Raw genomic sequence first — 17,518 nt, 5'->3', positions numbered from 1 at the left:
ATTTGTCATTCTGCACCAGACATTGGGCTCAGTGATGGGGATCCTGAGAGCAACGACATGGAACCTTATGAAAAGGCAAAGAAAACACCTGATGAGAGAGCATTTTGATGAATGTTATGATAAGATTGGACTTACAGTTTTAACAACACCGAGGTCCAGTGGGTGGAGGAGAGAGGGATGTGGTGACTCAATTTTCAAAATATGTCCACATTCTGACCACTTCATATTTCCTCCGCTGATTCTGATCTAGTGTTAGTCACTATAATTTTTCCTTTCACTATTATAGTTGCCTCTAAACTGACTTTTTGCTCCTATCCTGTGTTATCATATCCTACATGTAACCCACACAATAGCTAGTTACTCTCTTTAAGTTGCATCATGTCATTACCTTGTCTCAACCATCTAGTGGCTTATCATCATATTTAGAATATATCCACTGCCTCTGAGACATAACAAGATCCTGCCCAGATGACCTTTCTTGACATTATTTCTACCAGTCATTTATATGTTTACTGTGCTCCACCCACAGATTCTTTTTGCTGTTGCTGGAATCACCGTGCGCATTCCCATCTCAGGTTTGCACTTGCTACTCTTTCTTTCTGGCATACGCTTCCCCCCAGATATCCTTATGACTTCCTCTTCATTTCCTTCAGATCCATGTTCAAAAGTGTCCTTTGAGAGAACTTTTCTGACCACCTACGTAAAACACTATCCCTTACCACTCTTTTTCTCCACACCCTGCTTTATCACTCTTCACAGTTCACGTCACTAACTGATGTTACACAATTTTTTATTGGCTTGGTAGAATGTAGGCTTCATGAGACCAGAGACTTTGTTTTATTCATTGCTTCATTTCCAGTATCTAAAATAGTGTCTGGCATATTATAGGTATGTCATATCTATTAGTTAAATTAATGAAGTAAGTAACAAATAAATTTGTTTTTCTCTCCTTTTCTATTATCCCTCCCATTCTTTCTTTATCCTTGAAATTCAATACTTTCAGCACAATGTTTTGGTATAGATTGTTTTTCATCAATTTTTACTTCCTGGAACGCTGTCTACCCTTTTTGATAAGCAGATTTGCCAGAAACTTTTTTTTTTTTTACTATATCTTTGAATGTTTTATCTACTCTATTAGATCTGTTTCCTGCTCAGCAAATAGCAAAAATGTTTATTTGGATCTTCTTGGACTTCTGTATTTTTCATGTTTTGTAAATCATTTTGTATCTCCTTTTTTCTGTTCCTTATTGTTTTACAATTTCATCTATTCTGTCTACCAGATTATTTACAGTGTTTTTCTTGTGTGTATTCTATTTCTATTCTTCTAATGTAGCTTTCATACCTGTGCTATTTTAATTTTTCTTTCATTTCTTACCTATCATCTGCCAGCTTACTTTTTCTTGTATTACTTAGAATCTCTTCTTTGTTTTTAAAAGCATTTTATTAGATTTCATTTTTAAAATTTATATCCAGCATATTAACTCTTTGTGGTGTGCAATTCTATGAGCTTTGACAAATCCATAGATTTGTGTATCTGCCACCACATTCAAGATACAGAATAGTTCCATCACCCGAAATAATATCTTGTTATCTTTTTGAGTCAACTCCCCTCTCCACCCTCCACAGCCCTAACCTCTGGCAACCACTGATCTGTTCCCCAACCCTGTAGTTTTGCATTTTCCAAATAAAACACACAGTATGGAGTCTCCTGTGTCTGGCTTATTGCACTTAGTAAAATGCATTGGAGATGCATCCATAGTGTGTTTCAGTCGTTCGTTCCTGAAGAACTTTTGGGTTGTTTCCAGTTTTTAATGATTACAGATAAAGTTGTCATAAACATTTGCATACAATGTTTATGTGAACATAAGTCTCATTTCTCTTAGGTAAATGTCAAGGAGTGGCATTTCTAGGTCATATGTTACTTTATATTTAGTTTTATAGGAGGCTGCTAAACTGTCTTCCAATGTGGCGGAACCAATTTGAATTCCCACCAGCAAAGTATGAGATTTCTAGTTGCTTTGCATTCTCACTAGCACTGGATGTTGTCAAGATTTTAAATTCCAGCCGTTCTAATAGGTGTGCAGTGATGTCTCTTTATGGTTTTAATTTGTATTTTTTAAATGACTAATGATGTTAAACACCTTTTCATGTGTTTATTTTCCATCCAAATATCTTTTTATTGGTCTCATTGAAAAAGCTTCTTTATTTTGAGCTACTTTCATGTGTATAGGACAGTTACAAAAATAATATAAATCACATACAGAGAATTCCAACATACCCTTGCCCTCACTAGATATACAGCTCCACCAGTTTTAATAATTTGCCGTATTTATCTATCATTTATCTATCTATCTATCTGTCTGTCTGTCTAAACACTTGAATGTAGGTTGTATACATCATACCCCTTGAACACTTAGTAATGCCAGGTACATTCTGTAAGAACAAGGATAGTCACTTATGTAACTACCTTAAGAGCAGTTATCAAATTCAAGAAATTTAACATTGATATAAAGCTTATATTCTATATTCCAATTTTCCCCTCCCTTGCTAGATCCCATTTGGAATCATGTATTGTATTTGACTGTCATTGTTTCTTTACTTGCACTTTCTTCTTTTTATTTATGGGAACATATATACAACAGATACTTTCCTACCTCAATCACTCGCAAGCATACTGTTCAATAGGATTAATCATATTCACAATATTGTGGTTCCCTTACCAGTTCCCATTACTAAAACTTCCCATTTCCCCAAGTAGAAACCCTACAGTCATTTTGCATTCACTCCCATTTCCCCCTGTCCCCTGCCCTGGCAACCTGTACTCTAACTTCTGTCTCTAAAAGATTGCATATTCTTTGATATTTTCTTTGTAGTTACCATGGAACGTAAATGTAATAGCCTAAACCTATAACAAGCTTGTATGCTTTTATACCAACTTAACTTCAACCCTGTACATGAACTATGTTCCCTTTCCCTCTGACTCCCCACTTTTATGTAGTTCTTGCCATAAATTATATATTTATACATTATGAGTCCAAAACCACTGCTTTATCATGACATTTTATGCATTTGCCTTTTAGATCCTATAGGAAGTTAAAAAGGAGTACCAAAAATAAAATAGTATTAGCATTTATATTTATCCATGTTGTTACTCTCCCTGGGGATCTTTATTTCTTCATGTGGTTTTGATTTGCTATCTATTGTCCTTTTTTGTCAACCTGCAGACTCTATTTAGCATTTCTTATAGGGCTGATCTAGTAGTCACAAACTTTTGTTTTGGGGGGAAGGTCTTAATCTCTCCTTCATTTTTGAAAGATGGTTTTGCTGGGCATAGAATTCTTGGTTGGTAACTTTTTACCTTCAGTACTTTCAATATGTTGTCCCACTGCCTTCTTGCCACCCTGGTTTCCAATGAGAAATCAGCATTTACTATTATTGAGGCTTCCTTGTACATTGGCACAATACTTTTCTCTTGTGGCTTTCAGAATTATTCCTTGATCTTTGACATTTGACAGTTTGCTTATAATATGCCATGGTTCAAATCTATTTGGGTTTGTCCTATTTGGAGTTCAATGAGCATCTTGGTTGTATATATCAATGTCTTTTGTTAAATTTGTGATGTTTTCAGCCATATTTCTTTGAATATTCACTCTGCCCCTTTCTCCTTTTCTTCTGTCTAAGACTATCACAACATGTGTATTGGTGCATTTGATGGGGTTCCACAGGTTCCTCAGACTCTGCACACTTTGCTTCATTCTTTCTTCTTTCTGATCGACAGACTGAATGATTTCAGTTGTCTTATCTTCAAGTTCTCTGATTCTTTCTTCTGCCAGCTCCAATCTGCTGTTGCACCCTTCTAGGGAATTTTAAATTTCTGTTGCTTGGGTGTTCAGCTCTGTTTGGTTCCTTTCTATAATTTCCATTTCATATTGATATTTTCTTTGTGTTCATCTATCTTTTTTTAAATTTCATTTAGTTCTTTGTCCATGTTTTCCTTTAGTTCTTTGAGAATACATGGATCCATACTTTAGACATCTTTGTTTGGAATGTCCCAGTCTGATCTTCATTTATGGTTTCTAATGCTCGAATCTTCTCCTTTACAGAGCCATTCTTCCTGTTTCCTTGTATGTTTTGTAACCTTTTGTTGAAATTGGAGTATTTTGATATTTTAATTTGATACCACCAGAATTTAGAATCTAAACCATCTGTTCATTAAGCTTGTATCCAGCTACTGCTATGACGGAGCTTTTCTTGAATATCACAAGCTAAGAAAAAAGAAGCATCTCACTTTATCATTTTGATCAGTTTGGGTTTCTCACATATCTTTTTCATTGAAGTGTCTGTTCAAATCGTTTGCCCATTTTGAGCAGAGTTTTTTGTTTACTTTTTCTTGGTATTGAATTTAGAGAATTCATTATATACACTGGATTCAAGTCATTTGTTGAATATGCAATTTTTAAATGTTTCCTTCTTCTAGTCTGTGATTTGTATCTTTATTCTCTTAACAGTTTCTTTCACAGAGCAAATGTTTTTAATTTGTTTAAAGTTCAATTTATAATTATAAAGAGTAGGTTTTACTTTTTGGTGCTCTATCTAAGAACTTTTTGCCTAATCCAAGATCATAAAGATATTTTCCCAAATTTTCCTCTAAGAGTTTTATAGTTTTTATATTTTACATTTAGAACTATGATATCTTTTGAATTAATTTTATATATAGTGTGAAGTATGAGTTGAGGTTCATTTTTCTGTATCTGGATATCCAATTGTTCCAGCATCATTTGTTGAAAAGATTATACTTCCTCCATGGAATTGCTTTTGCACCTTTTGTGGAAAATCATTTGGCCATATATGCATAGGTGCATGTGTTTATTTATTCACTTTCTAGTTTGTTCCCTTGAGTTATGTGTGTTTAGTGTCATCATCACCACACTGTCTTGATAATTGTAAGTTTGTTTTAAGTTTTGAGATCAGGTTGTACAACTTTTCCACTTTGTTCTTTTTTATCTTTTTCAAAATTACTTCATCTGTGCTAGTTCTTTTGCACCTTTATATAAATTTTAGAATTAGCTTGTTAATATATACCAAAAAATCCTGCTTGGATTTTGATTGGGATAATATTGAATCCATAGATTGGCAAGATTTGGCATCTTAACAATATCCTCATCAAACTAATTCTTCTGATACATCAACAAAGTATGTCTCTCTGTTTATTTGGTCTTCTGTGATTTCTTTAATCTGTGTTCTGTAATTTTCAGTATACAGTTCCTGCATATATTTTGTAAGATTTAATGCTAAGTATTACATCTTTTGGGTTCTACTGTAAATGGTACTCTATTTGAATTTTAATAGTTTATTGTGAGCATATATAAACACAATTAATTTTTGCATGTTGAACTTGTATCCTATAACTTTGTTAAACTCACTTATTATTTGGTATATAAAACAAGCTAATTCTAAAATTTATATAAAGGTACAAAAGAACTAGTACAGATGAAATAATTTTGTAGATTCTTTGGGGTTTTCTGCAAAGAAAAAAATATGCTTTCATTACTCCTTCTTTTTTAACCTCTCTATATTTTATTTCTTGTTCTTGCCTTAATGCACTATTTTAAGACTTCCAGAATGATGTTGAATAACAGTAGTGAGGGAGGACATCTTGCTTTGTTCCCAATCTTAAGGGAAAAGCATTCAATCTTGCACCATTAAGTATGATGTTAGCTAAAGGTCTTTGTAGCAGCCCTCTATCAGGTTAAGAAAGTTTACTTCTGTTTATATTTTGCTAAGATTTTTAAAATCATGAATGGATACTGAATTTTTCAAATGATTTTTGGTACCTATTGAGGTGATTGTATGCTTTTCTTCTTTAATTTATTAGTATGGCAAATTATATTGATTAATTTTAGAATGTTGAACCAGCCTTGCATTTATGGGCTATACTTTACTTGATCATGAAGTATAACCTTTTTATATATTGCTGATTTTGATTTGCTAATATTTTGTTGAGGAATTTTGTATTATGACGGCTATTGCTATGTATATGTTCTTGTATTGTTTTTGGCATCAGGGTAATGCTGGCCTCGTACAATAAGCCAGAAAGTGTTACCTCCTAATCTATTTTCTAGAAAAGATTTTTTAGAATTGATTTTATTTCTTCCTTAATTGTTTGGTTGAAATTCCCAGTGAAGTTATCTGGGCCTGGACTTCTCTTTGTGGGAATGTTTTTAAATTCAGATTCAATTAACAGATACAGGACTATTCAGGCTACTTATTTCTTCTCAAGTGGCTTTTGGTATATATCTCCTTTTAACTCTCTATCTTTCTGAGCTCTTTTAAAAGAGTAGTTATGTCTTTTATTATATATTTGATATAACCGTAGAGAGCTATGTGTCCCAATTCTTCTTGTCACGCTTTGGCTAATTTTTCTTGTAATGTGTTTATCCTTCACAATATGTCTTATCTATTTCCTTTCAGGTAAGTTTTCATTTTTGAATGGGAAGAACAGTAGGGGGAACTGAGGTTATTAACCGCTTCAAATCAAATGTATGTCTTGGTCCACTTTTCAATAAATTTCCTCTGTCCTTTAATTTTCAGAGCGCAAGATGTTGATAAGCAAAGTTGTGGAATCTCTGTTAAGCTAAATCACTTGTCATTTACTGTCTCTCCATCCTTGTTTCCCCATGAGCAGCTTCTCTTGGCTAGGATATTTCGGAGAACCATGCCCATTTGAAGGCTTAAGGAGTCCTGGATAGCCTTCTAAATAACCTAGAACTGATCCCATAACTCAAGGCAGGTATAAAATAAATATATATTTGTTGTATCCATACAACATACAATGCCATTTTGTTACTTCACTGAAAATTAATTTAAAAAATATTTCAGTCTTTGAAGATTTTCAGTGGATTTAAGGGGAGGAGAGTGGAGTAAACATGGTTTTATTTCCCCATCTTTACCAGAAACTCCTTATTTAAATTTAAAAATTCCCAGCTATTACAAATACCTAAGATATGTGTGTATATGAGTCTATATCTATCAATTAAAGAATTAATCATTTATATTGATCTCTCTATCATTTATACATCAACAACTAGTTCTCCTTGTATGTCATAATTAAGCAGAGTGGCATCTCCTCTGGATCCTTCCTCAATAATTAAAGACATTAATTGATGGGATGTCCTGCTGTATGTTGACTGAGACCATCTCAGAATTGGTGCTTCTTCATTTATTTGGACTACTTTCACCTTTCTAGAATCCCCATCCCATCCCACTCTCCTTTCTTCCCAAAAGAGCTTTCAGGTTCCTTTGGTTGGAAATTCTAGATCATCTACACTCCACACCATACTGATCTTGCCCTTCTTTGAACTCTTCAGCCTTCAGAATCTGGACCATTGAATTTAACAATTATATGGTATGTTAGGATATTTATTCAATCAATTCAACGATTATTAGCAGCATGAGTAAATAAAAAATAAAGACATGGTCTATTCTAGCCAATCTTAAAGAACACCTACGTAAAATCCCATGAGGGTTCCATGCACTAGCGTAACTTTCCAGAAACTACAACCTCCAGATGGGTCCTTGGACCAGATAAGTTCTGAAACCTAGAGGGCCCAGCCTCTGTAGTACATCAGATAGTTCCATCTCCCTGCCCGTATTATGGACAGACCCTTCCAGCATGAAAAAGTTAAAATGGCCATAGCCCAAACACCCCTAAAAATAGGGATAGAAAAATCATAGGTGATGGTGGAGTTACACAGAGAACAGATTAACAAACAAATATGATTGCCAAATCATTAAATTGATACCTCTTTTAGTCTCAGTATCATAGAGCAGCTAGAAGTAAAAACCTAAAATTGTGGAATTGTAACCCACATCAAACTGTGAAATATGTTCTACAAGTAATTATAGTGCTCTGTTTTGAAATTTATTGCTTCTTTGTATATATATTATTTTTCACAAAAAAGTCGATTGTGGTGATAAAAAAAATATTTAAGCCTTCTAGCCTCCTATATTCTGGAGCAGCTAGAAGGAAAAATCTGAGAGGATCATATGGTAGTCCATGACAAACTCTGAGATCTGTCCTGTAACTACTTGTTGAAGAGTGCTTTGAAAACTGTTGTTTTTTTTTTATTTCCTTGCTTTGTATATATGTTATATTATACAATAAAAATGCTAAAATGCAAAAAAAAAAAAAAAGAAAACATCATCTGAGCTCTCAAGGGGTTTGTAGTCTATTGAAGAAGAAAATGCACAGCTGCATAACACCTCCAAATGCATGGTGGAATATCATCAATATCTATGTGGAGTTCCCTGACCTTGGCACCTGGGAAGAGCACGAGTCTAGGATTTAGGAAACATTGGTCCACTACAGTTCTACTCTTAGGTGTATGACTTTGGACAAGTCACTTGACTCCTCTGAGCCTTAGTTTTTACATCCATCATTAGGGGTGATGATCTCTGATAGGCCTACTTTGACAGTGAGAAAGTTTTGAATAAATGGAAGAGTTATTATTGTGTCCCTCCTCTCTCCCTGTAGGAGCCTCATCTACTCAGTAGCAGCAAGAGCTGATGTCCTACAAGAAAGGAAGGTGGGAACTGACTGCAGAAGATGAGTATTGTTAGGGGCTTTGCCTGGGTCTGAGTAGCAGGTCCTCTCTGGAGATACTGGAGCTTTTGTTCCAGGAATCTGAGGGTAGACAGAAAGAAAGAAGCCTGGTCTCTACACTGGACCTCCTAAGTATGTGAGCAGCCCTAAACCTCTCATTGTTGCATATGACTGGGATATTTTCTCCAGAAAGCCTCCAGAAGAGAGGGCTTGGAAGGAGTATGAGAAGAGATCACCAGGAAGTGTTTGTCCAGGGAAGTTTGTGCAGTTTGAGGATCTGGTGGGGAGGAAATATCTGGGCTTTTAGAGGAATGACACTTAAAAAAAAAAAAGCACAAATTGTAATAGCTATTGTTTATTAAATATTTATTCTATGCTTGGCACTATATGTCAAAATTTTTCATCTTCAAAGCTACCTGGCAAGGGATAAGTATCTCTCTCATACAGATGAGGGAATCAAAGTTCCGAGAAGTTATTTGCAAGACGCCGCACAGCTATTGTGGGGAAGACTGAGTTCAAACCCAGGCTGGACATTAAATCAGGAGCTTTGCCTAATCCAACAATCTGCTCCCATGATTCAGGGCTTAGGATGCACTGAATAGAGGTGAACAGAAGGCAAGAAGGAAGAAGGTTGGAAACTGGTCAAAGGACAATTGACTCTTAAAAAGGGGACTAAGAGAATCCATGGAATTACTCTTTCTTTGATGTTTTCTGAAACAGAATTTATAACTTCTCACTCATAGAAAAAATGGAGGCTGAGCACTGGACAAAATGACCCTTGTGGCCACTGAGGGAGAATGTCACTGGTAAGGCCCTGATGGAGCCATCTGTGACTTCTGTCCTCAATTCTTTCTTCCAAGGTTGACTTAGAATTTTTAGGCCAATCCCAGGCCAGGAAGCAGTCTGGCTGATTTGTTGACCAAAAAACAAATTTCTGCCTGCCAGATGGGTACCTGTGTCTCTTCTTGGATCCCAGGTGGGAACACGGCCAGCAGAGACCGTGACCTCATCACTGGCTGGCTGTCACTGTGAGAGCTACTCAGGAGCCTGGCAGGGGGTGGGAGGTATCCATCCTGGAAGAGTGGGCCTCCAACAAAGGACAGTGATTCTGGACCATTCTTATTGTTCTCTAAAGAATTTCTTCCCTCTGCCAAATATGGGAACTCTGGCCTAGGTCAGTGAGCTATTCCTGGAAGGCAGGCAATATGCCAGTATTCCAGGCGGGCACTGTTCTTGCTCTGTAAATAAATGCAGTGGAGCCATGCCCAGCACCTTTGGGACCAGCAGCCCAGCATGCTTCTAACAAGTGCTCCCCAGAGTGGTGGGAGGGGCAGAATTGTGAGGGCCCAGCTTGTGGACAGAGAGACAGGAAGCCTGGAGTCTACCCAGAGCCAACTCCAGCTAGGGGTTACCCTGCCTGTTCAACCCTTTGTTAACCCCTTACTGCCATCAGGGAGACTCTAGATCTAACCCTGGAGCCTAGAGCCTAGAACCTGGAGCCTGGCCTTGGACTCATGAGCCTTGTCTCCTGAGAATGACGATTCACAAAAGCCAGTGTCTAAGTGAGCTTGGTCGAGACCTGGCAGGACAACCTAATAGAAATTGGGACCATCTCTAAGACAGGTCTCTCTCCAGTCCAGAAAGAAGCAAACTGAGAGGGAATGAGAGTAGATTCAATAAATTCAGGAGGAAGTTGTGCAGTGTGAACACACACTCGCCCCTCCTCCCAACCTAAATAAGGTGCGCCAGATTGTGGAGGGCAGGAGTGAAGGCCAATCCTAGTCCCCCACTTACTAGTTGGAAAAGTTATGTATCTACTCTGGGCCTCAGTTTCCCCAGCTTCACGGTTCTCATGGGGGTTGGGAGGAGCAGTTAACATATATGAAATGCTTAGCACAGTGCCTGGCACATGGTAAGCTCAATAAATGGTGGCAATGACCATCTTCATCATCATCATCTTTATGTGATACTTCTATTAGTGCATTTGGACTCACAATACTTAGATTTGAAACTGTGTCGAACACTTAGTTATTACTAGACCCTGGGTAAAGTTATTTAATCAATATGAGCTTCAGTTTCTTAATCTTTTAAAACAGGAAGAAAAATAGTAACAATGATGTGCTGATTTGAAACTGTTATGTACCCTAGAAAAGCCATGTTCTGATTTTTTCTCGTGGGTGCAGACTTATTGTGGGTGGGACCTTTTGATTAGGTTGTTTCTTTGGAGATGTGATCCACTCGATTCAAAGTGGGTCTTAATCCTTTCCTGGAGCCTTCATGAAAGACAGCTGAGAGAAGCGAAGAAAGATGCCCTGGGGAGAAGCCAAAAGGACCCACAGGACCTGAGAGAGCGTTTTTGAAACGAACCCAAGAGAGAAAGGCCTGCAGACATCAACACGTGCCGTCCCATGTGATGGAGGAACCCGGATATCATTGACTTTTCTTCAGAGTCAAGGTATCTTTCTCTGGATGCCTTAACTTAGACATTTTTATGGCCTCAGACTGTAACTTTGTTACCTAATTAATCCCGTTTGTAAAAGCCAGCACACTTCTGGTATATTGCATTCCGGCAGCTTTAGTAAGCCACAACAAATGACAGTGCTTTTCAGAGGATTGTGGGGGTAATTAAATGAGATGATGTAAGGCTCCAAATACCTGTAATTACAATGAGGAAACCCCCATAAAGTCTAAGAAGGTCTGTAAGACCCTTCCCCTAAAAGTACAATCTTAGGTGGCAGGGAGTCACTTCGTGGGATTTATGACTCCAAGAGCTGATGTATCTGAGTGCTTTAGTCAGGAGTCTTTTAGTCATAAATGAAGACACCAACACAATCTTGCTCGAGAAAATGGGATGGTCTGAGGGGATGATCCGGGCCTCACACACGCTGAGCACAGAGATTTCAGCAGTGGCATTGGTACACTGGCTCTCCACCTCAAGCTCCCTTTCCCACTGTGTCAACTTCTGTTTCAGGCAGACTTTCCTCTTGTGGCAGCAAAGCTAGCTGCTGTCAATGTTGGACTTGTTTTAATCCTCTCAGCATGCTTCAGAGAAAAGAGTGACACCCCAGCATCCATTTCATTCCCTCCAGAAAACAGTTTGAGGCACATGACCACCCTTGGGCAACTGACCAGATTGGCCAGTCCCATGGTAGGGCCTCAAGGCCCTTTAACTGACAGTTTCATCAGAATCATATGAAGGGGGCACAGTTCTCCTAAAGGAAAGACAGCTGTAGTTACCAGAAGAAGGCTCATTTGGCGGGCAGATGCAATAGCTGTCTGCTGGCATTAAAAATATGTTCTAGGTAAATCCCTATATGACCTAATGCATCATCTTAATGGGCTATTAAGGGGAGTGGGAATGCTCACGTGATTTCATTCTATGGGTCCCTCTGTGCCCCGGCAAGGAAGGATTCATGAACTGGGTACCTACTGGGGCTGTTTTGTTCTGTGTACACAGCCAGTCCCCAGCCTGACCCCAAACCATGATGACACTCTCATCCCTGCCTTCAAGGCAACCTTGGAGGCCAGACAGCTGCCCTTGAGCTAAGGTGGTCCAGATGGCATGAGGATCTGGAAGCTGGAAGTGTAGACTTAACTTAGGTGAGTGCTGGGAGGGGGTAGAGTGACACAGAGAGGGCTTTGAGGAGAACGCTGGACTTGGAGCCAGAAGCCAAAAGTCTGTTCTATCCCAGCTGGGTGACCTTGGCCATGCCTCTGCCCTAAACTTCCTCCTCCACCAAACGAAGGGCTGGGCTAGCTGCTCTCTGACGTCTCAGTGCTGGCATTCTGGGAATCTATGAATGTTATTAAATTCATGAATCGGCGTCTTTGCCTGGAACAAGTCAGCTTAAAATACATGCAAATTGCACTAAGTATAGCTGTTCCCTTGCTGAGGAGGCAGCCTGGCATATTTACATAGTTTGAAATTGGCTGCTGCAGGCACGGTGTAGGGGGTGGGGGAGAGATGACAGGCTCTGAGGTAAGGCCCCGCAGCAGCTACCTCTTAACGTGAGTGAAGCTCCAGACCTTTGCCAGCCTGGAGTCGGTGGCCCATCACCAGCAAGGAGTCAGAAGGGAACTGCCCTGTACTGGAGCCTGGATATGCCAGGATCCGGTCCAGGTGCTCATTCTATTATTTTCTCTAATCCTCACAGCAGTCCTTGAAAGCAAGTATTACTGCTCTTATTTAACAGTAGAGAAAGCTAAGGGGCAGTCTGACTCCAAAATCCATGCTCTCTACTACCTAAGCCAGCAGAACTTCCTCTTCCGCACACCCAAGCCCAGTCAGGCTTACGTGCTATGGCTGTTTCCTGTTGACCCAATTCTGGGTCTTCATACATGTATTCATTCATTCAACAAACGTGCAGTGAGCGCCTTTGTGTGCCAGACCCTGCAGTGAGCAAGGCAGATCCGGTCTTGGTCCTCTTGGAACTTACGCTCTAGTAGAGAGTCAGAGAATAAACAGATGAAGCATACTGCAGGTTGTGATAAATGCTTGGAGGATACACAGAACACGGAGACCAAGAATACCAGGATTCCAGGTCCGATGGCAGGGAACGGGGCTGGGGATTTTTCTAAGGCCTGCCTGAGATGGTGACATGAAAACAGGGAACAGAAAGATGTCAGTGGTGAAGGCTGAGCCAGTGGTTCTGGGTTCCAGTCTCTGAACCTATTAACTGTGTCATCTCAAACAAGTCACTTCTTCTTTCTGAGCTCAGGCTCCTCATCTATGAAGTGGAGGTAATAATATCTCCCTTGAAAGGGTGGCTGTCAGTGTTGTCAATAATATCTGCAAACACCCAGTACAGTAGCTGGCATGTAAAAGATGTGTACTGATCATTGTTATTATTATTCTCACTGTACTTTCTTACCAGAGTCTGAACCTGCATGATTCTAAGTAGTGGTGAAATCCCTCCACAGCTAACCCCAAGCATAGTAGGGCAGATACGGGTACCAGACCAAGAATCAGGTAACTTGGTTCCAGTCCTGGCTCTACTGCCTGCTGTTCAGCTGACCTTGGCAGATCAGGGATCACCAGGAGTCTTGGTGCAGCCCAGAAGTCAGTCATTCCTGCCTCCCAGGGTGACTGACACAATCAAGGTATGAGAGCACGTTGAATATCTCTGCTTCCATCCAGTTCTCCAGCCAGTCAGCTGCATGACCTGTCGTGGTTTTGAACAAAGACTCTTCCTATTTCCAGGCATCAGTCTTCCCATTTGTATAATGAATCAGATCATCTCTAAAGGCTCTGCCTCCTCCTAAGGTTCTATTACGTCACAGGTTACCCATGATACCTGTGGCCCCAGAGCAGTTATAAGAAAGGATAGAAATAAGGGGTGTGTGATATCTTCCAGGGAGTCCTGGAGGGAGGCAGCTGTGGGCCTTATGGGGAGGCTCTGTCCATCCATCCCTGGGAGGTCCCTATGCACTATGGCATCCCAAAATCCATTTGGAGAATTTGGAGGAGGAGCTCAGGGAAGAACTCTGAGCAGGAGCCTCATTATACAGACTGGAGTCATCAGTCACTTCCTCCTTTCACCTTGAGCCTTGGGGAAGAGCTGGGCTTTTGTGCTGCAGACTCTACCTCATCAAGGCCCATGAGCAGTGTTTGAAATCTGTCATGATGTCTGAATTCTAGGTAACTTGATGGTGAGCCACATCTGTGTAATGGGCTTGGGTTTCCAGACTAGCACCCAATGCTCCCCTATCCCAACTCCACAGCTCAACAGTTCTCCAGGAGACAGGTCCACTGTTCATGGTTCCTTCTCCTTTCCCAGTGGCCCCTAGCCTCTAAAGTCCCAGTAGGCTGTGTGTCCCAAATCCCAAGGCCTGGGATTTGCCTAGACCAGACCCTTCTCAGGCTCTAGTTGGCCAGTGGAAAGGCCAGGCAGGTCTGCTGGAAGGAACCCAGGGCACTGTGTATGAAGCTAACTGACTTTGACAGCCCAGGAGCTACACCCCAGGGGCTGGCCAAGCTGAGGCACGGGGCACTCCCGCTGTTAGGGCAGCTGGTATGATTGATCTTGTAATTAAATCAGGGCCAGGCCTGGCTGACCATCTGGGCTCGAACCCTCCCTGGGCTCTGGTCCTTCTTCCGGAATGGGTCAGGTTTTTCCTTGGAGAAGGCAGAAGATATATAGCTGGGTGGGAATGAAACTTCACAGGCAGGTTGTGGTTATGAAAGGCCCCATTAGTTGCCCACCGTTGGGACTGCAGGGAGGCGAGGTGGTGAAAATTCTTAGAGAAACACCCTGGGCCATTCAATTCTTGATCTGCTTCTTCCATGAAATCTTCCATCACAAAAATTGGCAGCTCTTTTATCTCAAGAGCTCAGGTCGAAAAACTTGGAAAAATCCTAAATGCCCTTGTTTTTCTCATGCCACGTGTTCACTAGAAAATCCTGTTGACTCCACCTTCAGTATTTTTCCAGGATCCAACTACTTCTCACCAACCCCTCTGCTGCCACCCTGATCCAAGCCACCATGTCCTCTTGCCTGCCTTACTGCAATAGCCTTATAATTGGTCTGTCTGTCTCCATCCTTGCCTCCTACAGTCTGTTCTAAACCCAGCAGCTGGTGTGATCCTATAAAAATATGTTCAAACAAGTCTCTCCACTGCTAAAAAGTCTCCGATGGCTTCCCACTTTACCCAGAGTAAAATCCAAAGTCCTTTCTGAGCTACAAGATCCTGTGTGATCTGACAATTTCTCTTTCCCATTCTAACCCTTCTGTCTCCCTTGTTCATTCTATGCCAGCCACACTGGCCTCAAATATGCCGTACACTTTCCTGCCTCAAGTACTTTGCTATTTCTTCTCCCTGTGCCTGGAATGCTTTGCCTGCATTGGGTTAGCATGGCTAACTTTCCTGACTTCCTGAAGGTCTCTACTTAAATTAAATGACACCATGCTGCCTTCAGCAGCCCATATACTAAAATTGGAACAATACAGAAAAGATTAGCATGGCCCCTGCACAAGGATGACACACAAATTCATGAAGCATTCCATATTTTAAAAATTAATTAATTATTAAATGACACCTAATCCAAGAGACCTTCCCTGCCCATCCTACACAAAAAAGCATCCCCTTGCATCACTCTGCATCTCCTCATCCTGCTTTATTTTTCTTTATAATATTTCCTTTCTCACCAGAATGTCAATTCCGTGAGAGTAGAAGCTCTGACCATTTTGTTTAGTGATGTATGTCCCCAGCACAGAAAGGGCAGTAGTACAATTCTTTGCATTCCTCAGAGAATTGAACGAGGTGCTGGAACACGTTAGGGGCTTTTTTCATGCTATCTGGCTTTGTGCACCTTTGTCTTGCTGAATGCCATGGCCATTGACTTGTTCTGGAGAAGGCTATGATGTGGCCAAAGAAGGTCTGATTGGCAATCAGGAGGCAGTTGTAGTATAGCAGAAGGAAGTGTGGACCAGGTGGCAATGGACATAGGTTCTTTTCTTTATTTCTAGCTATGCATCCTTGACAAGTTACCATCTTCTTAGTGGCTTAATTTCCTCATCTATAAACTGGGGATAGAAAAACCTGCCTGACCAGTTGCCATGTAGACTCATTGTGAGGTTCACTGGATGAGAAATTGCCTTGGAGTCTGGTTCATGAGTAAGAAGGCGAGTAAATTTAACATCATGGGCTTTGGGGACACATGGGCCAGGTTCAAATTCTGGCTCTGCCACTTACCAGCAAGTCATGTAAACCTCTCTTTGCCTCAGTTTTCTCACAGGGTATAAAATGGGGATAATTAGTGTGTTGGGTTGAAGCTATTACATACCCCAGAAAAGCCACATCCTTTAATCCTCATTCAGTATTGCTGGGTGGGATCTTTTTGATTGTCTGCATGGAGATGTGATCCACCCAACTGTGGCTGATAACTTTTGATGAGATGGTTTCCTTGGAGATGTGTCTCCACCCATTCAAAGTGGGGATGCTTACTGGAGTCCTTTAAGAGGGAACCATTTTGGAAAAAGCTTCAGAGCCACCAGAACCAACAGAGCCAAAAGAATAGGCAGAGCCCCAGGGAAGCCATTGAAGAAGCTTGTAGAGAAAGCTAGCAGACATTGCCATGTTCCTTTCCAGCTGAGAGAGAAACCCCAAACATCATCAGCCTTCTTGAACCAAGGTATCTTTCCCTGGATGCCTTAATTTGGACATTTTCACACCCTTAGAACTGTAAACTTGCAATTTAATGAATTTCCCTTTATAAAAGCCATTCCAATTCTGGCAGCTTGCAACCTAACACAATTAGTATCTACCTCACAGGGTGATCATGAAGATTGAATGTATATGTGTCAGCTGCCTAGAACTGGGCCTAGTACAGAGTATGTGCCATACGAGCACTTGCTTTTATTATTCATTTATATAATCATTCATCCTGCTGTTACTGGTACAGAGTTCATGGGCCCACTCTTCCCAGTTGAATTTTCTCTCTATCCTTCCCCTCTGAGAGGAGGAGTGGTCATAGTATAGGATATTTTTTACAGCAAGGACAGCATCTTACCAACTTCTGATCTCTAGAGACCTGCGTGGTGCCAGGCTCATACAGGTACTTGGCAAAGGTTCACTGAGCGAATTAATGAGCTCAACAGCGAACAGTTCTCCAAACTTGGCAGCACTTTTTAACTATTAATCGATTGCCAGGTACCCTAACAAGGGTTTTATATGTGGCCCTTATCCCTACAATGACTCTGCAAAGTGGGCAGTATCATCCCATTTTACAGATGAGTAAGTTGGGGTTCAGCCAGCTTAATTACCCAGATGGAAAACAGCAGAGCTGGGACTCCAACACAGACCTGCTGGCCCAAAGCTTGGGCTCCTTGCTTCATGTTGCACTTCCTCCCCCAGAACAGAAGGTACCATTTATTGAGCACTTCCTTGCATCAGGTATTGTGCCAGGGAACTTCCAAT

At 40.6% G+C, this 17,518-nt stretch overlaps 1 non-coding gene across 1 annotated transcript; it reads left to right on the top strand.

The window, feature by feature from the left end:
- Positions 1-15,507: 15,507 nt before the first annotated feature.
- On the top strand, positions 15,508-15,612 carry LOC143651030 (U6 spliceosomal RNA). Its single transcript, XR_013159776.1, has one exon. It is a non-coding gene; the product is annotated as a U6 spliceosomal RNA (small nuclear RNA).
- The last annotated feature ends 1,906 nt before the right edge of the window (positions 15,613-17,518 follow it).

This window comes from Tamandua tetradactyla, chromosome 11, assembly GCF_023851605.1.
Source record: "Tamandua tetradactyla isolate mTamTet1 chromosome 11, mTamTet1.pri, whole genome shotgun sequence".
Taxonomy (NCBI): domain Eukaryota; kingdom Metazoa; phylum Chordata; class Mammalia; order Pilosa; family Myrmecophagidae; genus Tamandua; species Tamandua tetradactyla.
This window is presented reverse-complemented; position numbering and strand designations above follow the sequence as displayed.